This window comes from Nannospalax galili, unplaced genomic scaffold (genome assembly GCF_000622305.1).
Source record: "Nannospalax galili isolate Female #2095 unplaced genomic scaffold, S.galili_v1.0 scaffold380, whole genome shotgun sequence".
NCBI lineage: Eukaryota > Metazoa > Chordata > Mammalia > Rodentia > Spalacidae > Nannospalax > Nannospalax galili.
The window spans coordinates 4238865-4266039 of record NW_008348568.1 but is presented as its reverse complement, the minus strand read 5'-3'; the positions used below and the strand labels follow the sequence as shown (position 1 = coordinate 4266039).

The 27175-nt window shown below is 43.5% G+C and overlaps 1 protein-coding gene across 1 annotated transcript in view; it reads right to left on the bottom strand.

Annotated features, from left to right (window-relative positions):
• Positions 1-15015: 15015 nt before the first annotated feature.
• LOC108491420 overlaps positions 15016-27175 on the bottom strand; it is a 214815-nt gene continuing 202655 nt past the window's right edge. Inside the window, exons 7-8 of the mRNA XM_029569557.1 lie at positions 15415-15544; positions 15016-15303 (exon numbers count right to left, since the gene is read on the bottom strand). The gene's annotated coding sequence lies outside the window, so the exon portion shown is untranslated. The remainder of the gene's footprint in view (positions 15304-15414; positions 15545-27175) is intronic.

Sequence of the window (27175 nt, the reverse complement as noted above, 5' to 3'; positions counted from 1 at the left end):
GTCTCCCCAGAAAAGAAAGGACACATAGGAGAGGAGTGGATGAAGGAGTTTGCTGGGTGATCTGGAGATGGATCTGAATACGGGCCATGCTTTTCCAGAGTGAAAACCATATGCAGTGGTATTCTTGTGGCCCATGGGCACACAGGCTCAGCAGGCAAGGAGGCGGGGCTGGATGGGGCTGGACTCAGCCCAGCACAGAGCTTTGTATAATGAGCTCACTCAGTCCTGTAGGGTCACTCCGGAACACCAGGGCAACCTTCGCACCAGAAAAACAAACACATGATCCCTGATCAGACAAGCACTGTCCAAGGAGTAAACAGGAGTGATAGCACCCCAGGGACCCCAATTCTTCTCCCTGTCGTGCTGGCTAATAATAATCTCAGTAACTAACATGCACGAGAGTGCTGCTGTGTCAGGAGTGTGTACTCGGAGGTTTATATACATCTCTTCAGACATCAGAATGCCAGTGGGGTGAGTGGACAGGAAGAGTAATTTCCAGTGTTCTGTAGCAGGGTATGGTGACTAGAAGAGACAACATATTGCAAAATAGCCATTCAAGGGAGTTTGGCTGTTCCCAGCACAAAGAATTAATGTTTACGAGGTGACTGACAAGCAGTTAGCCTGATTTGATCATTACATGTTATTTCCCAGTATTGAGATGCCGCACCACACCTGTAAGTATAGATAAATACTATGTGTCCATTAGAAGATTTCGTGTGTGTGTGTGTGTGTGTGTGTATAAGGAAACGGAGTTTACATGGGATCCTTGAGCTGTTTAATAGAGGAACAAGAGTGAGAATCCGGGTTGTCAGGACACACCCAGGCCAGTTTCTCCTATGACTGCCAGGTACGGTTGAGCTGCTGGGGATATGGCACTGGAAACACACACACACACACACACACACACACACACACTCTCTCTCTCTCTCTCTCTCTCTCTCTCTCTCTCTCTCTCTCTCTCTTTAGCCATGCTCAGGCTCCTCGCCTTATTGGTAAAATGAGGACCCAGGTCCTAAGCTGATATGAACATGGAAATACAGCTGCTCATGTCTGAGAAGTACCCTGTACTTGCTGTGTAACTGCTTGTGACCTCAGGATCACATTTTCTGATACCTCCCAGAGTGTGGGATGGCTTCTCCCTGGATCTCAGGCTTTTCCTTACCTCCTGGTAAGAACCACCTCAATCCTGAGCAATGCTCTCTCTGGTGAACTATCTTGTAAAGTTCAAAATCTCAAAATGGCCCCCTAGGTCTCTGCAGAAATACATGTTCAGTCCCTGGCCTTTTCCTCTTCCAGGTAAAGGCAGTCTTGAGCCTTTCTATTACCCAGTTGCTGGTGTATCACATTTTACCCAGAGAAGAAGGAAAATCAAAAAGCAGACAACTGAGTTAAGCCAGTGTGTTTTCTAGAAGTTTGGACAGAGTCTGGTGACAAAAGACAGAAACAACAGTCTCATCAAACGTAAGCCTTTCCAATCTGAGCTGAGCCTACTGAGAGTAAAACTTCAGTCAAGTCCTCCTTGAAAGTCACCGATTCCATACATATGGAGTTACTAACCTCAGCCAAGTTTACTTGTCTGAAAATGATCTTCCGACTATTCCATAGGCCTCCAAGTCTCTGTCTTCCATAGCTTGTGGTGGAAGGGTCTAAGAACAGAACCTCTTCTTTTAACCTCCAGTGTCATAAGACAGTGTCTTTTAAAAACATTGTTCAAGAAAGAACTCCATCCTCTGTTTTCCAAAAGTGTCTATGGCATTAGGGAAAAAAATTTATTAAGCTTTCCGGCCCCAGTGCAACAGACCTCAGGGAATCCACACAGCCATTTTCATACACAAAATCATGCTCTAGAGGTTGATGACAGGTTAGCAATAAGGCTACATTTTCACATTCCCTCAGCTTGCCTGTGGACATGCTCCTAGTTTGTCTGTAGATGAGAGAGAGAGAGAGAGAGAGAGAGAGAGAGAGAGAGGAAGAATAAAAAGGAGGAGGAGGAAGAAGAAGAGGAAGGGAAAGCAGGAGCAGAGGAAGAGGAAGAAGAAAAGGAAGAGGAAGAGGAAGAAGAAGAAAGAAGAAGAAGAAGAAGAAGGAGAAGGAGAAGGAGAAGGAGAAGGAGAAGGAGAAGGAGAAGGAGGAGAAGAAAGAATGATATTCTGGTCTAATATACACACTTGTCCAATTATAACCCTGAACTCTGTTCTGTATAATTGTGAGTTCAATTATCTGTTCTCTGGGAGGGCAGGGCAATCCTTGTACTCCAGCCCATAGGACTACAGTAAGATTGTGCTAGGGACTGAATGCTACATTCCCCTAAATTCATATGTTGACATCCCGGGGACTGTTGTAATAGGATGAAAAGGTAGAATTTGGGGTGGTGTGTTAGTTACTGCCATGTCAATGTGACAGAATATCCTATAGAGTGACTTAAGGAGAAAAGAGTCATCTTTGTTTCATAGTTTCAGAGAATTTCAACCTATGGTAGAGGGAAGGCATGGTGGTGGGTGGTGGTGGGACCTTGTGGCAGGACTTTGTGGCAAAGACCTTTCACATCATAGCAGACCAGGAAGGAGAAAGAGTGAGGGAGTCAGGGACCTAGTGATCATCTTTAAAGGCCCACCCTTACTGATCAGCTTCTTCCAGTTGCCTCCTTAAGGTTTGATGGTCTCCCACTGTCAGCTGGTGAACAGCATTAAACCATGAGCTGGGGAAAGGAGTGGTATTTCAGAGTCAAATTGACAGACTGTGACAACTAGACCATGAAGGTGGAGCCCTTGTGAATAGGATTTCTGTCCTGATGATAGACACTGTAGGGCACTCCATCAGCCCCACGGCCATAGGACTGGGGACACAGCAATCAAATGGCCATGTATGCAGGAGAAAGTATCTTCATGAGACGTTGAACTCACCTTGATCATGGATTTCCCAATAGCCCGAACTGTTATAAATAAAGTTCTGTTATTTATAAGCTATAAGACCATGGCTCTCTGGGACACCATCTGTAGAAACCAAGAGGGCAGGTCTTGAATAAGTGTTGGCTGAATGTATCAGGGGAAGAGAAAGAGTCTTAATGTAGCTTCTTTCTTCATTTCTGTGGATGAATCTTCTATGAGTCAATCTGTAGTTGTTTGCTCTTTGCCTTGACTGTTTGTTTAGAGTCACATGGAGAACAGGTTGGTACAGGGTATGCCTCCTGGAGTCAAAGCCTGGATATGACTTCTCATCCGCATGAATGTTCCTTTTCCTCCTCTGGACATACTTTAGAGTGAATGTGACATTCTTAGAAACTGATGGAACACACACACACACACACACATGCACACACTCAGACACACATAATCCCTGCTTCCTATAGTGGGTTGATTTGAATATCACAGCAATAAAAGAAATCAAAAGCTTTTCTTCATCAGCAAATCTTCTCCAGTCAAATACTGGACCTCTTGTGATAGATATTTATGGAACACTCCATCCCAAATTGCAGAGGAAACATTCTTTCAAGTACATATGCAACATTCACTATGATATACCACATGCTAAGCTATTATATAAGTCTCAATAACTCTGAAAGAACAAAAGTTATGCACAGTGGATTCTAATGACAGAGGAAATAGAAAGTTGGTGGAAATAAATAGGAATAGTGTGCACATATAATATCCCTGAGGATTCATCTTGATCTTCAACTTGATTGGATTAAAACACCTACGGGATTAGTAAGGCACACTTCTGTATGTGCGTATGAGGTTATTTCCAGAGAACTGAACTGGAGTGGCATGATGCCGTGGCACCAGGGCACTGGGAGCCCTGAAGGAACCCAAGAAGGACTAAGGAAGAAGCCAGGTAGCACCAACCTTCCTATCTCATGAGGTAAGTAATTTTGCTTTGCCACATGCTCTTGCTACCAAGATGTTCTACCTCACCACAGACCCATGACAACAGAATCGGCCAAAACATCCCAAGCCATAGCTCAAATAAACCTTCTCTGCTTTAAAGTTGTTCTCTTTGAAATTTATCAGAGCAATGAAAGATAATGCACACAACCATGCTCGGTGCTTGGCACAATGCAGACCTTCAACGCTGGCAGCTCCACTTCCCAACTCCTGCCCTGACATTTCTTTCCACCATCTCTTTCATGACTATAGCCATTGAAGGTGAAGGCCAAGGACACGTGGCGGACATCCTCATGTGTCACTCACTGCTAGTCTGCACTATGGGCTGAGGCAATGAATTAACCTTCCACTCTTCTCTGAGCCCCACAGCTTTCATCAGATCTATATCTGGGTTAAAAGACTGACATCCAGTCTAATGCCACATCCCCAAGATACTTCCAGAAGATTGGGGGTAACTAACAGAAGCCACCACCCAGACTGCTGCAGGAAGTCAAGATCAAGCACTTCTGTGCAGGAACAAGGGTCTAAGGTATCCCATCTGAACTGAGCCTTTAAGGCATTCCTGTGTTTGTCAGTAGATGTAACACTATCTTATTGGTGGAAAGCCTCCACTGGTGGGCAAGAGACATTAAAACAAAAGTCTGCTTGGGTTGGGCTGCCCAAATAGCTATAGTGGTAAGAGATCTGGGATTGTCAAAGTCTCTTGAAGCTCACACCATCATCTTGGCAAGCACACTCAGTAGCACAGGACTGTGAGGAAAAGCACCAACTCTGGTGTCTGATCAACTAAACTGTTATGATTAAGCAGGGTAAGTTTGAGAAAGAGATTTAACATCTCTGTTCTTAAAAGGACTAGCCTTTTGCACAAGAACGTGCATAATAACGGCCCCTGCAACTGGACTAACTGGTGCACTGCAGAATCCTTCTAGGACTTTGCTCCATTAGGTGTGACCTGAATCTCCTCTGTCATCCTCCTGCCCACTTGTTGGTATCTCACAAAGAAATGCCAGTTTATGTCCTAAAAAAAGGAAAGTCTCAAAAACCGAAAGGAAATTGGTTGGGCTGGTCACTATTGGTAGAGATGAGTTCCTGCTAAAAACAACTCATCCGCACAGCCAGATTTAGGGATCTGATCTCATCCTTCCCACAAAGTTCATTTCTGCTAAATAACCATGAAGCAATGTCATTTGAATCTTGCCGATTGCCAGTGGTCCAGGGAGGGCATTTCCTGCCTAGACCACAGGGTAGTCTTACTCTCTGTGTCTCATTGTGCAAAATGGGACAGCAGGCTCAAGACACCAACCAAGGCAGGCTTGCTTTGTACTTCCTCTTCCTCACATACTCAAATCTTCAGGGCCTTATTTTGCCTGCATTTAACCAGATGTCTATATTCATCAGCCTTCACATAAAAAATTCTCAACATATACATCTTTTCAAATGACATGTCTTCCAATCAGAGACATGCTGTAGTTTCCTTGGATTCATTTCTTTCTCGGTGTTCATAAATTAAAAGTGGATTTTACAATGGGTGGCATCTAGGTTTGAGGAGCTTCCACAAACCATGTTGCACTTCAAGAAAATTTGCTTCCACACACAGGCAAAGATTCTGATGCTCAGAATATTGAAAAGTATTTGCCCAGTTTCCTAGTGTGCAGGAGGAAGAATTAACAACGGGGTTCTCGTTTCTATTGCTGAGTGCATACTATTGCAGAACTTTGTGTCTTAAAGCACCAGTCATTTAGTGCTGCTTGTGATGTTTTTGGTCAGGAATTTGGGAAGGACTTGGCAGGGAGGTTCTCACTGGGGGTTTCCCATGCCCTTATAGTCAGATGTCAGCTGGACTGTGGTCATTCAGAAGTGCAAAAGGCCTAAACAGCCAAGATGGCCGCTGCTTGCAGGGAACTAGAGGACCCTCTGAGTTTCAGCGTGGTAGTCTTCCTAATCCCCCAAAGTGAGTACCCCAAAAACACCAGGTGGGACCTGAGTGAGACAGCCACCATCTGCACATACTCCAAAGAAAAGACAGAAATCCCACAGTGCAATGGGAAATACAAGAGCAGCAATGTGATTTTGTCCACAGATAGAATCACTGCTTATACTGGGACTGCTCTAAAGACACCCAGGAACAGAGGAAGGCAGGTTAGCTAAATGGGCTGAGGTGGCTTTCTAACCAAGTCAGGGTCATTTTATTACCTACAGCTTCATCTTAAATAGGCTCTTTTTTTTACATTAAACATCTCTGTATCAAGAGCTGCTTTGTTCCGCACACATCATGAACTTTCCAGCAAGTGCTCTTAAGGTTAATTTCCCAGGTTCACAAGAAACATCAGGCCTAGAAGTATGTCAGATATGCCTTACTTCTTACCAAAAAGTGATTTAATTTATCTTGATAGTTATTTAGTGAGCACCCACTGTGGAATGTCCTGGTTTCTGTGGATACTCTGAGGATGTTATCATGACTCCTTTAACACTGGGCTTGGATTCCAGGGAGAGATGCAAACTAGCCAAATCTGCAATGAGGTTGGTAAGTCCTGGTGCTGCTTTAGAGGGGTGGGCAGAGAAGGTGGAAGTTGACATTGAAATACAGATCCGACTAAAGTGAAGATAGAACCAGTTACACAGGGAAAGGCTACTCTAGAAAAGTGAAATGCTCCATGAAAAGACCCCGAGGCTTTTTTGTGTTCAATCTGTGACAAAGGAAGGGAACTGGCAGGAATGCCATGCACTCAGGGAGGACCCCATAAGGCTCAATAGGAACTGTGGATTTTACTCTAAAAAGATGGGGCTCCAAGGGAAGCTTGTGAGCAGAGGAATCCCATGTTTTGGTGTATATTTTTTAAAGGCTCCCAGCTGCTGAAGGAGAAGGAAAGTTGGACAGAAGCAGGAAGAGTATTTATGAAGGAGATCAGGCCATGTGAGGCTGCTTCTCTGGGGCATTGCCGATGGACAGGGTAAAGTGTTGGTGGAAAGGGCACATGTTTCACAGGAAATTTTCACAGGAATTTTTATGGACACACCTACTAGTTGATTCTTTAACCCCATTAACAAGAACAAGAGCTATTTCAAAATAATGCTTAGTTGTTGCTCAAATTCAAAAGTGACCTTTCTAGAGGCTGGACACTGGGGTAACAGAAAATGACATCCCAGGCCATACTAGCCCCCCTGGCACTACCAGGAACCTGGTCCCCCACTGCTCAGAAAAATCAGGCATGGTCACTATCGCTACTTCTAACACTCCACCCACCCCTGAAAGAAAGATTAGAGGAGATGCAAAAGAAAAGCCACTGGCTGGAAAGACCCTTTCAAAAAAGTATTAAAAAGAATTCTAGAATCTTCCAGAAGCTTGTGAGGAGAGACCCAAATCCATTTGCATGTGCAAGTCTGGGTACTCTGGTCACCTGGCGACACGACTTGGTGGCCACAGCCTCTTCTTTACAACCCAACATTCTCTAAGGAGTCTTTTGTGTCAAACTGAAACCAACAGTGTGAGTGTTTTAAGACTGAGTTTGGGGGCATTTCATGCTCTCTGAGCCTCAGTAATGAAGGTGTCAAGGTTCTGCCTGAAGACCCAAGCAGGTGGCTCTGATGGGATCAAGTTGCAAACCCAAGCCTGTAACACTGATTGCTTTTCTTTGACTTTCATTTGGAAAACACTTCTACAACCACTCACTATGTGTCAGGCAATTCTCTAACCATAAGTATTTGGTATTTGATATAGGTATTTGGTATTTGTGTTCAATTCACATTTATTGAGCATTATACAGAGGAGTAAAGAAAGTCACAGAAAGTGACTTATCCAAGGTCACACAGCAGGTCCTAGGTTGGAATCCAGGAACTGTAGCTGCCCAGCACTATGCATTACTGGAAATCTGAAAATCTATTGAAATGCTTTCAGCAGCACCAAAATATTACTACACACTCATTAGAATAGCCCAAATCCAGAATGTTAGCACCAAGTATCGGCAGGGACATGAGCTATGGGGACTTGAAACTGTAATCCAGCTGCCTTGGCCTCCCTAGTAGCTGAGATTACAGTCCTGCACCATCAGACTCAGTGAAATCTTGGTTTGTTTTTTTCAGTATGGAGTCTTAAACCCAGGGTATGCCGGGCAAGTTCTCTACTACTGACTCACGGCGTAGCCTGTGCCATGGGAGGTCTCAGTTCATCATGGGTGGGAATGGCTCAGCAACTCTGGAAGAAAGTCCAGCAGCAACTTACAAACTAAACATACCGACCAGAGATGCAGAAATGGTGTCCCTTAGTATTTACACAAATGAGCCGAAGACTTTGATCTACACAGACATTCACAGCAGTTATACTCCTAGCTGCACAAACTTGAAAACCAGTCAAGATGGACAAACTATGGCTCATCTAGATAATGGGCTATTAATCAACACTAAACAGAAATGTGCTATCAAGCCATGAAAGGACATATTAAATAAATATTGCTAAAAGCAAGAAGCCGATCTCAAAAGGCTACCTGTCGTCTGGTTCCAACCGTGTGACACTTGGAGAAGATCAAAGTAGAGACACAGTAAAAGGATCAGTGGTTGCCAAGGGTTAAGAAAAGGGAGAGAGTCCTGAAGAGGTGGTACTCAGGGGATTTTCTGAGCAGCAAAAGTGCTCTTTATGATTCTGTAATGGTGGATTCATAACATTATGCATTTATCAAGCCCCAGAGACCCACAGAACACCAGGAGTGACCCCCTAATATAAACAATGGCTTTTGATTACTCCAAATGCATCAATATTGCCTTATAAATTCTAACAAATGTATCACAGTAATGTAAAATATTAGCAATGAGGCAGCATGAGGGAAAGGAAATACAGGAATGAGACATCTTGGTCTCATTCCTACCCCCACCCCCCCGCTCAGGAAGAAAACGTTCATTAATTTAAATAGACACATACACACACAGCATCCTTTAATCCACTGATTCTACCTCTAATATTGTTTTGAAATACAGAAAGTTAGGAACCTACAGTTCCTTGCTAACAGCCAAATGGCTAGAAGGAAATTTCAACATGTAATTGAATGACATAAAATAACCTAAGCACTGCTAGCAGGGTGGGAAAATTGGAAAGTGCCTTCAAATGACAACTTCCTGTGTGCAAGCATGTGTGTGTGTGTGTGTGTGTGTGTGTGTAGGCTATAGAATGACACATGAGTTGTAGAGAGACTTGAGAATGGTAACTGCACTTATGTTGTAAGGGGCTGTGAGATTGTAAATTTTAATGCTTTCTTGATTTTTCTGTATTAATTTGCTCAAATACGTGCTCCCTATATCAAAGGGAGAGAAGACCAGAATGGGTATTGAAACTTGAGAGCTAAGAATAGCAGATCTCCCCATCATTTCCTAGGAGCTCATTGGAGGTGGGGAGAAAGCCATTGCTCTTTGTACTTCTCTAAGTCCTAATTTATTTGGGGTGACTTAGTCATAGCTGGAAGCTATATGGCACAGGACTGCTTATGTGAAACCAAAATGAACACACCTGAAGTTCAGGCTTATTCAAAAGATGTTTGTTGGGGACACAGTAGAGTCATCAGGTGTTCTTCCAGTATCTGAAGGTCAATGGGGATGGACATACAGAGAGCAGGGGAGATTGAGGATGCGCTAATCTGCCCGCTCAGCCTGCAAGTATCTACTTCCTAATTCCTTTCAGGAGTCCAGCACAAGGGACTCACATGGGAGAAAATTAAATCTCTGCCTTTAAGGCATACTGGTTTAGTTTGACCAGAAGCTGAGATCTTCCCAGCTGAGACATATCTGGTGGTGGAAAGGTATACCAATCACAGGAGGACATGGAACAGTAGATGTCAACCAGAACTCTACCAGTTCCCCAGGGTGTGCAAAAACCCCAAGTCCTGCTCTTCAGGGTAGATCTTGGAAGAATGGAGCTCTTACCCCTCCCCACCCAGTAGAATTTGCATAGACTGACTTTTGGGGTCAGAGAACTTATTTATGCTTCTTCCCCACATCAAGGTTTTTGGATCAAAGATTTATGAGTCATAGGATAGGCTGACTCACTTTTGAAAGTTTGCAGGTTGTGAGTGTTCACAGTATTGATGGCTCAGAGTATGTAAGATGGAACGTAAGGCGGTAACTTGCTCTGCATCGACCCTGCAAGGATCTGAATGCCTTTTATCAAGATGATAAAGGAAGATGCTGAAAACAGCAGCAAAAAGCCCCATCGTTCGCTTATTCACACACATAACTGAATATCTGTACTTTACCAATCACATTCTCTCCACAGCTTGTGGAGACCATCCTAGTGGTCTTCTAGAGGTTCATAGTAGATTCAGAACCTCCACAATTACGTTTTTGTTGTTTTGAGACAGTGTTTGTAGTCTGGACTGGAACTGAATTCTTGATCATCCTGCCTCGGCCTCCCAAGTGCTAGGAAGATAGGTGGGCACCATCACACACAGGAAAAATACGGTATTTTTTTCCCTAAGAAAGGAAAGGAGAAGTAATGAGTTGAGTGCCTACTGCACATCACCATGTCATCAGTGGACCCTGCTGGTAGGAACTGGAAAACGTGAGAGTTTTAGCTACCTGTCCTTAGGATCATCACAGTGAAGGGTATGGTAGACTCCCCGCTCATTCCTGTAGGAACTTGCTCAACCCATGGACCACACAAGCAAAGGGGTGTTTAGAAGTGGAAGTACACAGAGCTCTCAGACACTGCTGGGCTGCAGTTCCTAGGCATCTTTTAGACCTACTCACACTTACATCTCACCTGCTACCACACTGTCTCTCCAGACCAAGGGCCAGAGCTCTCCCTCCACGTGAGAAAGCTTGACAAGAACCTTCAGGCAAACCTGCCTGGGGCCCTGGGACCATTGTGGTTCTGAGCTGCATGAAAGGGGAATACCCTATGGCCAAGAGCTCAGGAAAAGAAATCCCACCTGTGAATCATAGTGGCTCAGAACTTCCTCAGCGCCTCTAGGGGCCCTCTGAAGGGCTTGTCATGTATCACAAAGGGCCCTGGCACCTGAAGCTTTTCGTGTAAAACAAGATCTCCTAGGGCTGGGTGGTCTTTCAAGTTCTCTCATGGATTCACGAGATTCTCTATCAGCAGGAGAGAGGAGGCTTGAAACACCAAGTGAAACATTCCCAGTGGGCATGGTTTTCAACTTTTGATATTATTTTATCAGGTATTTTCTCCATTTACCATACCATACACTGAAAGAAAAATGCCACACATTCTCTCATGTATAGATCCTAGTCTTGAGTATTTAGATTTGTGTGTTTAACCTGGTGTACCTGCAGAAGTCAGGAAACTAGAAAGGGGTCATTGGGGTGAGGAATGACTTAAGGGAGACAGTAATAGAGGATGGGTCTTAGGAAAGTAGAAAGGGAGGATACTGGAAGTAGAGAAGTTTAAACAGGGATAGGGTGGGGGTGAGGGGATGAGGGGACAGGAGAGATGAAGGTTAACCAAAATGAAAAGTGCATGAAAAATCCATGTGGAAACCCACCACTTTGTTAGCCAATTAAAAAATGTAATTAAAAAAAGTTAGAAGGGAGATCTACCTGGCTGGACAATGCTGCCTCTAAACCCACGGGTATTAAACAAACATCTCAGTGCCTGATATAGGACACGTCCTCAGGAGTTGTTTCTATGGGAGGCTCTTGCCATTCCTCTTGGTTGCCACCAGAACTAGTCAATAAAACCCTGCTGCTGAAGTTGCAACTCCAGTTGCAAGATAAAGAGGAATCAAAGTGAACCTGAGCTAGAAACTCTCTCTGCGCTGGCTAGCTTTCATAAAGATGTTTATGTAGGCTGCTGGGGGAGAAAAGGTATCAACTGTCTTACCCAGCTGTGAACCATACAAATTGCCATCGCAATCTGCAGGCAAGATACACACACTGGGGAAATGGTGGCGTGAATGTTACGGTGGTAAACAAGTATTCTCAGATTGTGGTTAAGATCTGCATTACAGGACGGAAGGTCAGGTACTAAAAGCCAGTCAAAAACCCATGTCTGGGACTTAGGCTGTAGGGGGAGCTTATTAGAATTCTTCAGCAAACTCTTCATAGAGATGAACTGCCTTTTAATACTTATGTTGACATCCATAGACAAATGTGGTGTACAGTCTTCACTAGAGAAGCTTCTCTTTGCAATGAGCTGTGCTCAATGCTGAGACTCTTGGCTGCTCAAGGGGCTGAGGATAAGTGATGACTGAGTGCTGCAGTCACTTTTAGCACCCTCAGGCTCAGCAAGCATCAGGAAAGATGGAATGGAAGGAGTCTAAGAGCCAGAAGACAAGGAAAAGAGCTGTGAAATGCATCTTCTCAGTATCACAAAACCCTTGCAATCATGATCATACAGAGGCTATAGCGGTCTGCATAAGACTGGGCCTCTCATCAATCAATCATAGATAGGGAAGGGACTCTTGTGCTCATACCCTACCCTGCTAAACTATTAGCTACTGGTGTTTTCCAGGGGAGGAACAGTCATTGTCTTCACTTGTGTACCCACAGGTGAGCCCACCAGGCTCCAAAGGATAGTTCAAAACCTACCGTCGGGGCTGGAGAGATGACTCAGCATTTAAGAGCACTGACCACTCTTGCAGAGACTCCAGGTTCGATTCCCAGCCTCCACATGGTGGCTGACAACCATCTATAACTCCAGTTCCAAGGGAATCTGATGTCCTCTTCTGACCTCCGCAGGCACTGCATGACACAAGTGCACTTACATACATGTAGGCAACACACTCATACACATAAAATAAAAATAAATAAAATTGAAAAAAACAAACCCATGGTCACACAGATGGCCCTGGTTAAGCTTAATGGATCACAACAGAGAACAAAGACACGAAGGTGAGGAGGGAGGGTGGGAGGGGGATGGGAGACTGTGGGGGAGGAGAGCAATCAGAAGGCATTATATTGTATACATATGAGATTATCAGAAAGGAAAATGAACAAAAGTCATATATAAAAAAGACCACATGAAGCAAAAGTGAAAACAAAATCTGTTATAAATGAAAAGCAAATTGTTAGGAAAGGGTGAAATCCAGAGGCAATAATTTCTGTTCTACAATGGGCTGTTTGTGATGCTGTGTCAGCTAGGTGCTCTGAGCTGGAGCCATTTCCTATTCAAACACATGGTGGAGAAGGATCTACCAGTATATCCTGCGCGTCACTGCCAGTGGCACTGTGGAAGTTCTATTGCGCAGTCTAACAGCTTCATAGGATCCCTGAGCCCGCTGCACAGATGAAAACACAGTCCAGAGAAAGGAAATTACCTTGGGCCAATCACTCACCGTCCACAGGTGTGGAATTCCCAGGACACAGTACACTTCCCTAGATTTACGACAAGGAAATTTTGATTTTCAGAATCTCACACAAGTCTGACTGCTTCTCTGGCATAATCCCCAGGGGAGGAGGCTGATTTTGATGAAATGGAACGCAGCTCCCGAAAGATGGAAGGAAGACACGGCTAGTTGGAAAACTTAAGAAGGAATCAAAGCACAGTGACTAAAAACGCAGAATAGAAGCTTATTTGAGGGACTGGGGAGACAGCTCAATCAGTAAAGCACTTGCCTTACAAACATGACAACACGAGTTCAACCTCTGCAACCTATATAAAAAGAACAGCTGGATGTGGTGGTACATACTTGGAAGTAATCCTAGTACCATGGAGCCAAGACAGGAGAATCCCTGAGGCTTGCTGGCCAGCCAGCGTAGCCTAACTGACAACTCCCAAGGCAACAAGAGACCCTGTCAAAAGAAACAAGGTACAGAGAGCCTGAGGAACGACATCCAAGATTGACCTCTGGCCTCAACATGCACGTGTACAAGTGTGTATGCACACCCTCACACACACATTCATTTGGTTCAAATCAAAGGTAGCATAAACAGCTAGTGTAATTCTATGTAATAGTCAGAAAGAGATGGTTCCTATGGATCCTATTGCTTAATAGATTTCTGAGTGAAAAAAATAAACTGCAAAACAATCTGTTCATCACAAGTCCACAAACAGTTCTCGGTAGGCATGTGTGCATGTGTACAAAAACACATTAGGAAGGCCTGCAAGGATGTGATCCAAAATAACAAAGTCCCTAAACAGACGCAAAGACAAGGCAAAGATTCAGTGTTAAAAGGACCTCTGCTTTACTGCAATGTTCTGGTTTTTTTTTCCTAAGACGAATATGATCATTTAATATTTATAGAATGAAATATTGACTGTTTTTAAAAAGCAGAAAGTAGAAATGGCCCTTTATGGATTCATTCATCCATCTGTTCATTCACCACTCAAGCACCTTCTTATGAGGCAGGTATGAGACAGGTGAAAATTACAGTCCAGGTCCACCAGACTCAGTTCTGCTTTTGGAGAGAAGAAAAACTGCTTGGCAAGCACAAAGCAGACGACACATCTGCTTGCAAAAGAAGAAGAGGGAAGAGTTAAGAATATAAGGAGGGTAGTATCAGGCCAGCAAAGTGGCTTAGCTGTAAAAGGAGTTGCCACACAAGCCTAAAGACCCAAGTTGTACCCCTGGAACCAGGAAGGAAGGAGCAAACCAACTCCAGAACATTGTCCTCTGACCACATTCATGTTACAGCATGCGAGTGTTCACAATCACACACACACACACACACACACACACACACACACACACACACAGCGATCTGTACGTATCACTGGAAATATAGGGTCTTCCCTAACCCTTTCTTGTCTGCCATTTTGAGATGTCATAATTATGAAAACAGCAGCAGGACAAATTTCTGTAATTTGAAAGAAATTTCTATTGCTTTTGGCTATAATTTGTAATGAAATATCATAAAGGATGGTTTGCATTCCTAAATATTTAGCCCCACAAATAGAGAGGTGGCTTTGTTGCTCTTTAAGACAGTGGGTCTTTGGATGTTTTTATCAGTTCATATGGTTTACTCTGCTAGGCTAGAGATAGCCTCTGCCAAGATTGCTGTTTTGATTTGGGTTTCTAAAAATATCTCATGGGAAGCTTGCAATATAAGAGGAAGATGGTTTCCTATAGCTCCAGGGAGAAAAAAATATAAAGCATTTGATTTGAATTGCCTAAAAGCTGAAATTGAGTGCAAATATCTCCTTGTAGCAATTGCTACATAATTAGCCATCCTAATGGAATCCTTTCAGAATGGAGGCAGTTCAACAAGTGAGTTTAATTGAAAGTTAGATGTAGAGACCAACAATTCTATTAAGCCCAGACTGAAAGAAGACAGTTCAGCAGTGACCAGATCCCTGTTGAAATGTATTAGGTGCGATGGGACATGGGGGGAAGGGAAGGGAAAGTGTTCTCCTCTCCTGGCCAAGTTTCCAGACTTTTTTCTCATTTTCACACATCTTCTAAGTCTTTCAGAAAAAGGAATCCCATTCTCTCTGGGCCGACGTCACAGCTGGGTCTATCTCCTATGCTAGTTTATCAGTCTTCTAAAAAAGAAAAGAAGCCAGGTTTAGAAGAAGGTCAGAGATAAAGACACTTACCATCCACCTTGTTCATTACTAGGCCTGGGTACTTCATTCTTGGAGGTGAACACTCACCTATCAGCTCAGGGAGAGCTCAGCTGTGTTGTAGAACTGCCTTCAGCCTCAGGATTTCCATCTTCGCCACTTATCAGCTATGTGACTTCAGCTGAGTCACCTGACATCTCTAAGTCAGGTGTTTATGCATCTAAAAAAATAAAACAGGATTGCTATTATCATTTATCTCAGGATTCGGAGAAAGATGAACTGTGTGTACAATCACCTGGTGTTGTAGCTACTGCCCGACACTGTGTGCTTATGAGGAGGGCCGGCAAGGAGATCCAAATCCTCCTTTACCACTTAGGATGGGACCATGGACCAGCTGCATCTGCACGGACTTGGAAACCGTTATTAACACAGATGTTCAGCCATGCATGAACCTTCTTTAATAGGTACTCCTGTAGGCTAGCCTGTACCATTTCTCGGGTGTGTGGCTCTACATCAGGTGACCACCAGAAATGTTGGAAGTATTGCGTTGCTTTTGTGGTTAGTAGCAAAGACTTTCTGTATAAAAAGTGTGACTGAGTCTTCAGGTGGGAATTCATTATCCTGCTGAGGAAGTCAGGATAGTAGTCTCTGCGACACTCTAACGCCTAATGCTGAGAGTAAGATGCAAGAAAAAGCCCAGCTCTGAAATCAGACACTCTGGGTTTTAAATCATGGTCCTGATACTCAGAACTGTCTGGGGTTAGAAAGTTGATTCCCTTGATCCTCCCCCAGTTTCTTCACATAAGATGGAAAAAACAGCTCCAGCATTTATCCAGTGTATTTTGAGTGCTTTACATTTATCCACCTACTGAGCACTCAGAAAACACTGCTATTACACTTGCTGCACAACTGGGAAAGCCAAGGGACAGCTCCGGGGAGTTTCTTGCTAAAGCCACCCTTCTAATAAATTTCAGAAGCAGATTCTCCCCTCCTTCCCTCCCTCCTGCTTATACTAGGGATTGAACCCAGGGCCTTGTGTATGCTAAGTAAGCATTCAATCACTGAGCCACATCCCCAGCCCAGAAGCAGGTTTCTTACTGGAGCCTATGCTGGGCCTATGACAAAGATATGCTCTTGAAGGATTGTCCAAAGACTTCTGTGAGATCACAGGAGGAAAATGCTCTCTAAGTCGCCTAAAAGAGAGTAAGCACTCAACAAATTTTAATGATTGGGTATCACTTAAAACTTTGCTTTTCTCTTTGGCCATGCAGAAAAGGCACAGGTTACTAGAGCATCCTTGTAGCAGGTGAGAAGAGGAAGTGGTTGCCTGCAGAGGTACCAGCCCTGGACAGGTGTTCAGCTCCACCTGCCCTCATGGCACAGGGCCAGAGCTATGGCACTCTGCCCTTCAAATCCTTCTGCTGCCTTCTCTCCTTGGGAGCCAGCAGAAACCCAAGCTGAGGCAGCTGGGATGGGAACAGGTCTGATGTCTGTCTGGCATGAAGAACTTTAAAATGAAATTAAGTTTCTAAAATGAGCTGGACAGATCTCATCCCTGGGGAGTGAACATGCATGTGTTGATGAACCGCTTCTGAACTTCTCTGCAAATGGTTAATCACACAGATCTGGGGGGAGATTCCTGGCAAAGAACAAGCAATATATTGCCTCAAAATTGCTCAAAGTAGAAATCTGGGGTAGAAGCCTGTTGGATGCTGAGAAGCCAGTCAGTCATTTCTCTCTGTTTATTAAAATATACCCAGTTCTGTAGAGGTTTAGGACAGACAGGGGCATAGATGGCAAGCAGATGAGTCGCCTTAGTTGAAAGCAGCCACAGCAATCTGTCATCTCTGAGGGGGACTGGCCAGAGTACTCCTAGCCCAAGTTACCCTATCATAGGGCAGTCTACTGGGGAAGTCTACTGGGGATTTCTGTAAATACTTGTCTTCTCTTATAGACTTATTGTCTACTTGATAGTTCTCTTTTCTGGAGATGTGGCTATGGCAAATAAGTGTCCAGCATAACAGCCAGTCCAGTGCCCCAACATAGTCACAACATTAAATGTAGCGTTCCTGATATATCTGATCATACCAGGTGCTGGTGAGGCCATGGGGAAACAGAAACCAGCAAGCATGGCTGACAGAAGTGTAAGTCGGTACAGTCATTCTGGAAAACAATCTGATAACACTCATGAAACTGAGTGTGCTTATGCATTATGACTCATCCACATCAGGGATGAATCCACACCAAGGACAATCTCCCACAGTCCTTGCCACAGGTGTGAAGTGTTCATCACAATGCCAGAATAGGTCATCTGGCATTTACTAGCAGGGAATGGAAGAACAGGAGAAAGAAACAGTACAGGGCCAATGGCAGGGAGAGGTGGGTCCTTCAGAAGAATCAGAGGTACCCAGAGCACTAAAACTGGATCATTAAGGATTAGAATGGATCATGGATTGGAAGCTAGGTCCTCAGTATGGTGAGGCTGAGAGGTGGTAGGAACATTAAGAGTTAGGAGAAGGACTGAGAAATGCTATCTTCTGGCCATGGCTCAGGTGTTGCAATCATGATCTCTCAGCAACTGAGGCTGCCTGAACTGGGCCTGTGTAAGACTGGGCCAGTCAGAAGTCAGTGGTGGATGAGGGAGGTCTCCTGGGCCCTACCCCTCCCTGATGAACTATTTGATAGATCCTAGGAAGAGGAAGTCATTACCTCTACATGTGTGACTACTAGTTAGCCTATCAGTTTCCACGGGAAAGTTCTATACCTGTGGTCACTCAGAAGGCCCTGGTTAAACTCAGTGGGTCCCAAAACAAAACAAAAAGATGTGAACAAGGGAAATGGATCTTTAGAGAAGAGGGCAGACAGACAAAGCTGGGAGGGAGAGAAGACAGGTGGGGGTGAGCGAATTATATATGTTATAAAATTGTCAAAGAACACATTTAATTAGCAAAAAAACCTTTTCAACGATACAGCCAGAGGTGTGTATCCTAAGAGATTCCAAATCCAGTCCAGTTAACAATGAAGATTAATTATCAAACCCTATTTTGGGAAGCAGAGTTGTGACTCCTAAGGGCTCCAAGCTGACTTATATACTTTTTTCCTCTTGAAAGATCTAACAGTACTCAATGTCTTCCAGAAGAGGATTTTTCTGGCTAAGAAAAACCTTTCAACAGAGAGCCAGAGAGGTGATGTGGGGGTTTGGGCTGAGATAACTAGGCATTCTCTATTTTTCAATAGGTGGTGGTGATGGTGGGGAGGTTCTACTGATTTTCAAATATGACAAATACAAAGAATGTGAGTCAAACAAAAGAAAAATAGAGGTATGGGGAAAGGCAGACAACGTAAACGAGGCAAACAGGGTGTTATGAACATTCCCCCTGACCTGGAGGAAGGAACTCCAGTGGTCCAGTGCACAGAGGGACTTGGTGTGCATTTCATGAAGAACTAGAAGCACGCTCAAAGGTTCCGAACACAAACAAGTGATGAATGTTTAGTTGGAAACATTAATTGCCCTGATTTAATCATTATACATCATGTGTGCATTTGAAATTACACTTCAACTGGGCCAGCCTTGGAGGGAAGAGGCCTAGCTTTGGAAGGGGAAGATGGAGTGAACTGGGCAACAGGAGAGATGGAGAGGTGACCCTTAGATGAGTGCTTCAGGTTTCCTTTCCTACCTCCTAATCCCACAATGCCAATTCTGTGAAAACTTATTTCTCAAGCGCCTGCCACAGCCAAGACACTACAGAGAGGATTGCAAAACTGAGGTCATTCCTGGAGTACATAATCTAGTTAAGGAAGTCAAGACTTCAACCGGAGGAATGTTAGGTAACCATGGAAGAATGAAGTGTAAAACAACAAAACAAGACTGTCAAAAATTAACCAAGTGTGGGCACTGCATGGTCTGGAAACAGGAGATCAGGATCACAGTGGGCTGCATGGGGGAGTCCTCTGAGAGCCACATTTCAAGGAGAGCCATAGGCTGGTGAGTGGCTGTCAGAAGCAACCAGTGATGAATGTCCCAAGTGGGTCGGGGTTCTATGTACTCAGAGAAAACAGCCTCTTGAAGCTGTAACAGAAAGACAATAACTGAGAACCTTGTGAGGCAGGGTACTGGGGCTGTGATGTTGAGGAGACTGAAAGCCAGGTAGAGGGTTTGGCCTGGGACACAAAAATGAACACTGCATGAGACAGTGTAGTTGAGAGCCAAGGGTAGGGAGAAGATATATCAGCAGAGACCACAGAAAGACCCCCATGAAAAAATCCCAACTTAAGCAGGGATGGAGGCATGTGGAATCAGTTCTTTCAGGTGCCACCAGTGAGCACAGTAGTCATCACTAATCCATCCTGCAGAGCCCACACTGGACCTTAGAATTTGTTCCTACTTAGGGCTTCAGGCAGACCCTATCAATCAATCCCAGGGCAACAACTCCAAACTTATTTTGCAGGCTGCATCAGTCAGGAGTGGCCATGTTCTGCTGCACTAACAAGTAGCCCCAAATTTCAGTTAATTTGGCTACAATGGACCAACTGATCTGAAGGTTTTTGAATATATATAATTAGTTCCATTTTGAAGTTTTGCTTTCATGTTTATGAGTTAATAATTTGATCTGCTAGTTCTCAAACTTGTATATGAGTCCTTAAAATACAGATAAGTCTGCTTATAGTGCCTAAATGGCAAAATGAACCTATCTAAGAAGCTTGAGGAAAATGATCCCTGCTGTTTACCAACTCCATTGTGTCATAAAGTCTGGTGGGGGCTCAGACAGGTGTCTGCATCCTAGTAAGCTTCCCAGATTATCATTTTCAAACTGAAGGCTGAGAACTACTGCCATCAAAAGGACTGAAGGCTATGGGGAGATAATCTGGGAGGATGGGACATTACAGAGATGCCCAGGGAGTAGGAGGCCAAAAGATTGCAGCAGATAGCTGTTGCTCTGTGTGTGCAAGTGTACCTCTGCTCCTAGTCTAACAGGTAAACCGTTTCAAAACCATAACTCATGATCTGCTGAGCCTCTCCTCTAGTCCCAGAAAACAATGCTCACTTTCACCTGAGGCCAAGTTTAAGATCCTGATTGGCAAGAAGACTTTCCAACACAGCAGTGGGCAAGGCTTGAAGACTGAACCCCAGATGCTAGAAACCTGCACTGCAGGAGGAAATACAAAGAGTCACTGACTAAACGTGTGCTACAGCTAGCCTCACCTTTGGTCTGTAATGGGCACTTGCTAGCTCCATTATCAAGCAGCCTGGTTTTCTTGGGTTTTTCGTGTTTACTTTGAGACAGAGTCTCAAGTATCACAAGCTGGCCTCAAGCTTGCTATATGACCTGAGGATGATCTGTCTTGAACTTCTGATCCTCCTGCCTACACCTTCAGAGTGCTGTACTACAGGTATGTGTCACCATGCTGGTTTCATGCAATCTGGGAATCAAACCCTGGGCCTCATGTACTTTAGACAGCCACTATAACAGCTAAGCTATATCGCAAACCCTGAGAACAATCTAATTTCGTCCAGGGAACAGAGTTTTTGTGTAATCATTCTTTAAAAGCTGACAGATAAAACTGTAAGTATAACGAACAATATGATGTTTTGAGGTATACTGGCTATGGCATAAAATCAAGCTAGTTAACATATGCATTACCTCATAGACCTCGTATGTTTGTAGTGAGATGAGGATATCCAGTCTCTAAGCATGTTTCAAAAATGCAATATACTATGAACTATAGTTACCATGTACCATAGGTCTCTTGAACTTATTCTTCCTACTTAGCTGAGAGGCTATATCTTTGGACCAACATCTCCTTGATTTCTCAGTCCTCCAATCATCCCAGTCCCTAATAAAACCATTCTACTTTCTACTTCTGTGAGATTAATTTTTTTAGTTTAAGCACGTAAGGAAAAACATAAAAACTGGCATTTGTCTGTACTTGGCAACATGCACACATGCGTTTGTACAGTACAGACATACACACACATTCACACACACACACACACACACACACACACACGAAAGATCATGAGCATGTGTTTTCAAGCCTCTGCAATGGTTAGATATGCTAGCTATCAGAATCATCTAGGTTGTACTGCTGAGGGCTGCTTTCCAAGGCAGGAACGTAGCAGGCTCGGGGAAGTTAGTTGGAGAAGTAGTAATGAACTGACAGAGGGTCCTGGCTAGATCAGGAGAGTTCTCATGCATGCCTTAAACATCAGTCCACCAGCAAGGTGTTTTCTGTCCCATTATAATAGTGCAGAAACCAAGGCAGAGAAAAGATCTAGCACTTTCTCAGCTCCTAGGAAATCAAATTCTGACCTTGACCTCCAGGTTCATGTCCAGTGCCCCACGTGGGGCTACCCTATAGTACACCAGTATGAGCAGAAAGAGGCAAGTGGAAGACAGCTTTAGAGAGAGAGAAGGCTAGAAAGACAATTCCCTTGTCAGAGAGAACAACCCAAATAATATCTTAACAACTGAATTTATGAGCAATAAGTCATAACTGGAAAAAAATCAACCACAGATGAAGAATGAGTTGAGAAACAGCAGAAATACTTCCTCCCTGCAGTCTATGACATTTAATACATTGAATTCTTCTGGTCAAATACATATTTTTCTAGTTCATAAATAAAATGATATGTTATACAATTTTATTAAAATTGTATAATATTGATATTTTTAAAACATAGGTAATTAGCAGTGGTTGCCCAGTTCTCATCTGTGAATTTATGTCCATCCATTTTGGTTTTTCATATTCTAAGGGACCTTCCACTTTGTTGGTGTTTGTTTCCTGTTGTCTGTTTCTCTTCGACTCATGAGTTAAGGTTAGTGTGCTCTATTGAATTGCTGTGTTTCGATTCATAATTTGGCCTTGGATAAAACATGGGGAAAATGGACTTGGCTTTTTCCCTCTCATAGATAAAAATGAATAGTAAGTTTTATAGCAACTAATGGAAAGCGATGCAAAAATGTATTTTAAAAATCTTTGATCCAAAACAATGCAGCTGGAGTTCAAGAAGGCCCCTCTCCCCCCCAGAGAGCAGCCCTCCAGGTGCCCAAGACGTGGTCAGGCATTCCCTAGTTGGGAGAGTGGAAAACAGAGTCCTTTGCCCCCTACTGGTGTTATTGAAGCTTCTACTGAGACCCAGTTAATCATATCAGTTAAAAGCCTGTTTACAGCTGGGCGTGGTGGTGCACGCCTTTAATCCCAGCACTTGGAAGGCAGAGGCAGACGGATCTCTGTGAGTTCCAGGCCAGCCTGGTCTACATAGCAAGTTCCAGGTCAGCTGGGGCTACAAGGAGAACCTGTCTCACAAGGACCAAAAAAAAAAAAAAAAAAAAAAAAAAGCCTATTTACACTTGGGTTTCAGTGCTATGAACAGCCTGTAGAACACATCCTTGTGTCCATGGAAAGGTTGTGGGTTAGCCTTTTCATCTGTATGATTTTAAGTTCTGGCATAATTTACACACAGTACAGCCTGCAGTTGGAGTTTGACAAATTTGTCTACCAGAATGCATCAAACCAGCAAGCCAGAACACCTCCCACCCAGAAGGAGGCCGCATACTTCCAGCTGTTTTTGCCCTCTTCCCAGAGGCAAACACTGCACTTATTTCTAGTTCCATTGATGAATTTTGCTTGTTCTAAATCTTCATATAAAATGGAAGCATGCTTTAAGGTGAGCATGAATAGGGAGCAAGAACGGGCAGTTTGAGTGGGAGGGTAAAATAGCACAGGCACTCTGGAAAAGTCTGGCAGATCCTTAAAAGGTCTTGTAGAGAGTTCCCGCAAGGCCCAGCAACTATACTCCTAGATACTTGCACACATGACAAATGAAAATAAGTCCAGGCAAAAACTTGTATATGAACCTTCAGAGCAGCACATTCCAGAAGACGGAAACAACCTAATGTCCATCAACTGATGAACAAATGAAATGGGATACAGCCACATAATGGAATAAGTCTGGCTACACCTACAACAGAGATGAGCCTTGAAACACTATGCAAAGGGAGAAGGGGGGTCAGCCACAAAACAGCATATGTGATACAATTCCATTTGTAGGAAATGACTGCAGTGAACCAATCCACAGTGACAAAAACACACCAGTGAGCGCTGAGGACTACAGGAAGCGGAGGTGTGGAGCTGATGGCGAATGGTTCAGACTTTCTTGCTGAGGAGATGGATATGTCCTAAGACTGTCCTAAGACTTTTCCCCAGGGGAAAGGGGAATAATGGAACAGGAAGGGTTAAACAGGGGAGGGGAGAACAGGGTAGACTAGGGAATTTGAGGAAGAATAACTTACACTAAAGACCTTTGAAAATGCCACGTGGAAAACTACTGTGGAAACTTTCTAGAATACATATATATATTTATGTGTATATATATATATAAATACATTATATATATATATATATACATAAATCATTTTAAATGGTGCCTTATAACTTGGAGACAATGCCTACTCCAGACACCACTGGCTATCACAGAAAGAGCCCAATGCCAGGTATGGATTACTTCATTTTGAGTCGTTGGTCAGTGGGGTCCCATAGACCACCCAAACATTACAGGCTATTGCCACTGCACTTGGTTACCCTCCACAACTTCCACCCTCTTGCTGAAGACACCACACACCTGAGTCATGGGTATGTGACATCAAACTGGTACTGGCCTGGAGACTCTTCCTACTGGCCAGCTTTCATAATGGTGTAAGTTTCTATGCATGTTACCAGGAGAAAAAAGTCGTCAACAATCTCATCCAGCTAACATTGTTAGTTAGCTACGATTGTGACCCCCCTCCAAGCTACAATAACTACTGGCCTGACAAGATATGCTCACTGGTATAAGCATAGAAAAAATGCTACCCAGAGATCCACAACCAGTCAAGATGCAGAGAATAAGAGACTATGAGTGCTTAGCCCTAAATCTATATCACACCCCTCCACCCAAGGCTCAGGGATCATTGTGGAACAGGGGGCAGAAAGACTATTGAAACAGTATTTGCCAGCTGTGACAGTGCAATTGGACACATGAACTCACAACAGCTATGACTGCATGCACAAGACTTGCACAAGATCAAGACAACCAAAATCCAACATGGATTAGGGAAGGTCTTATGAAGTCCCACCCCTGTCTGAAATGACTATCAGCAAGCAACTGATGGCTGCTGATGGAGGTAGAATCAGGTTTTTTCAGGGATGCAAGTTCTGAGAGCTACCCATGCTCCAGTAAACGGTCCCATACCACCGAACACAGAGGCAGAACTAAATGGACTCTGTGTGTATTTTTTTTTTTTTTTTTTTTTTTGGTCTTCTTGAGACAGGGTCTCTCTGTAGCCCCAGCTGTCCTGGAACTTAATTTGTAGACCAGGCTGGCCTCGAACTCACAGAGATTTGCCTGCCTCTGCCTCCTGAGTGCTGGGATTAAATTAAAGGCGTGTGCTACCATGCCCAGCTCTGTGTGTAATTTTTTAAAAAAACAAAAAGAGAGAAGGTGGGAGAGAAAAGTGGTGTTGGGTATAGGGAGGGAGAGAATGGGGGGTTGGATTTGATCCAAATGCATATGTATGTATAAATATTAAATAGTTTGTTAAAAGATTGGTAAATTCTATGGTATGTGACTTCTATCTCAATAAAGCTATTTTAAAATGAATGACTTCTAGAATCCACCAAAGGGAAGATGGTTGTGATAGGTGGAGAAACCATGGGAGTGTTCCTGCAGAGGAACTTTAATGGGACAACTGCTGGTATTGTGGCCCAAGAACTCTGTGACCCCAGGGAACTGAGCTGGCGCCCAGCAAGGTCTCTTTCCCATGAGAAAGGCAAGCATGTGCTGCCTTTCCCAGGGGGCCTTGCCTTCTCTCCAGAGTTTAAACCCCAGAACTTAGCTAGTCCAGTCCTGCTCTCCTCTATTCTCAGCTGGCTTCCTTTGTAAGGCCAATCTGACTGTCTCTTTTGATATGGCCCTGTGTTTAGCAGGCTATCCTTGGAGCCTAGAGAGGTGGAAAGAGCCCAGTAGGGAGAAAGGTCAAGAATTTTGTGGGATGACAGTTTTATGTTGTTGGTGGTAGTGTTTTGTTTGGAGACAAGGTCTCATACAGCCCAGACTGGCCTCAAATTCCTCTGTAGCAGAAGATGATCTTGAATTTATTTTCTTTCAGGAATAGGTACATTTATTCAAACATATATGCATGTGAAGAGATAGAAAAAGAAAGCAAATACGGTAATAATTAGCAAGGAAGCAGAACAGCACATGGATTTTGTTGTACCATTCTTTCATACTTTCTGTAAGCTTAATGTTTTCCAAAATGAAACTGTGGAAAAGAATGAAAACACTACTTATAGTCTAAAATAACATATGGCATTTTTGAAACTTTTGAGCTATTGCACATTCAGTGAGATATATGAGCGAGGAAACTTTCATAATTCTCTTTTGGAGAAAATGAGATGTAAGATTTGCAATCTTAACTAAAGGATTATCTTAACATTAATTTAGATATAGTAATTAGAGTATCTAAAATTCAGATTTCATAATACAGTCATGTATGCATACTAGGATTTTGTTTAATAATCGACTCCATATAAAACAGAGATCCCTAAGATTATAATGGAATTTGACAATTCCTGTTCCTAGTGATGTGATAACTCTCATAATATTGTATATCACTTGCAAGTTTCTGGTGCTAGAGTAAGCCAACCTGCTGTATTGAAAGTCTTACAAAAAACTTGATACATATAAATATGAAGGATACATAGTACTTGATTTTATTTACAACTGACCCTTACTTATAAATATTACAGCAAAACTGTGTGATGAGCTGATGGTATGAGTCATCAGAATCATATATCTTATATTTATTTCCTTCCTTCCTTCCTTCCTTCCTTCTTCCCTCCCTCCTCCCCTCCCTCCCTCCTTCCTTCCTTTTTTCTCTTTGAGATAGGGTCTCCCTGTAACCCCAGCTGGCCTGGAACTTGCTATGTAGACCAGACCAGCTTCAAACTCACAAAGATCTGCCTGCCTCTGCCTCCCAAGTGCTGGGGTTAAAGGCATGTACTACATTTCTTTTTCAAATTGAATTTTTGTGATATCTTGAACTTTTGAGCCTGCTGCCTCCACTTCTCTAATGGTAGGATTATGGGTGTGTACCAACTATGCCTGGTTTATTTTACTGGGGATCAAACCCAGCACTTTATTTTTGCTAGACAAGCACTCTACCAACTAAACTACATCTCTAGCACCCAAAGAGGAGGGAGTCTAAATTCAGATTCCGCTCTCCCCAGTCATTAACGCAGGATTTTATCTCTTCCTGCTTCACCTGAAAAGACCAATATTCTGACCTATTGCTCAAGGATTCAAAGTCCTGGCTCTGGGAACAAACCAAGCTTCCATTTTCATGCTGTGTGTGACGGCAATGTGCTGGCCTCTCTGGACTTCACTGTGGATCAATGGGAGTGCAGTAAGACCCACTTGATACAAAACTGGCTGAGTTTATGTAGGCAGATTTCTTCTGAAAAAGGCTGAGAGTAACTGGAGCAGCTAATCTGTCCTTCCTAGAACACAGTATCCAGCATATTTAAAGTTGTACTACAATAGTAGGTTATTTATGGACACTGAATGTTCTATTTCCACTTCATGAAATTTTCATGTATCATAAAATATTCTTCTTCTTCTGTGTCTCTCCCCACAATTTAAACGTGTAAGTCTTGTGAGGTGGCTCACACCTGTAATCCTAGAACTCAGGTGATGGGGGCAGGAGGATCAGAAGTTCAAGGTCATCCTTAACTATATACTGAGTTTGGGGCCAACCTAGGCTAGAGATCCTGAGAGAGAGAGAGAGAGAGAGAGAGAGAGAGAGAGAGAGAG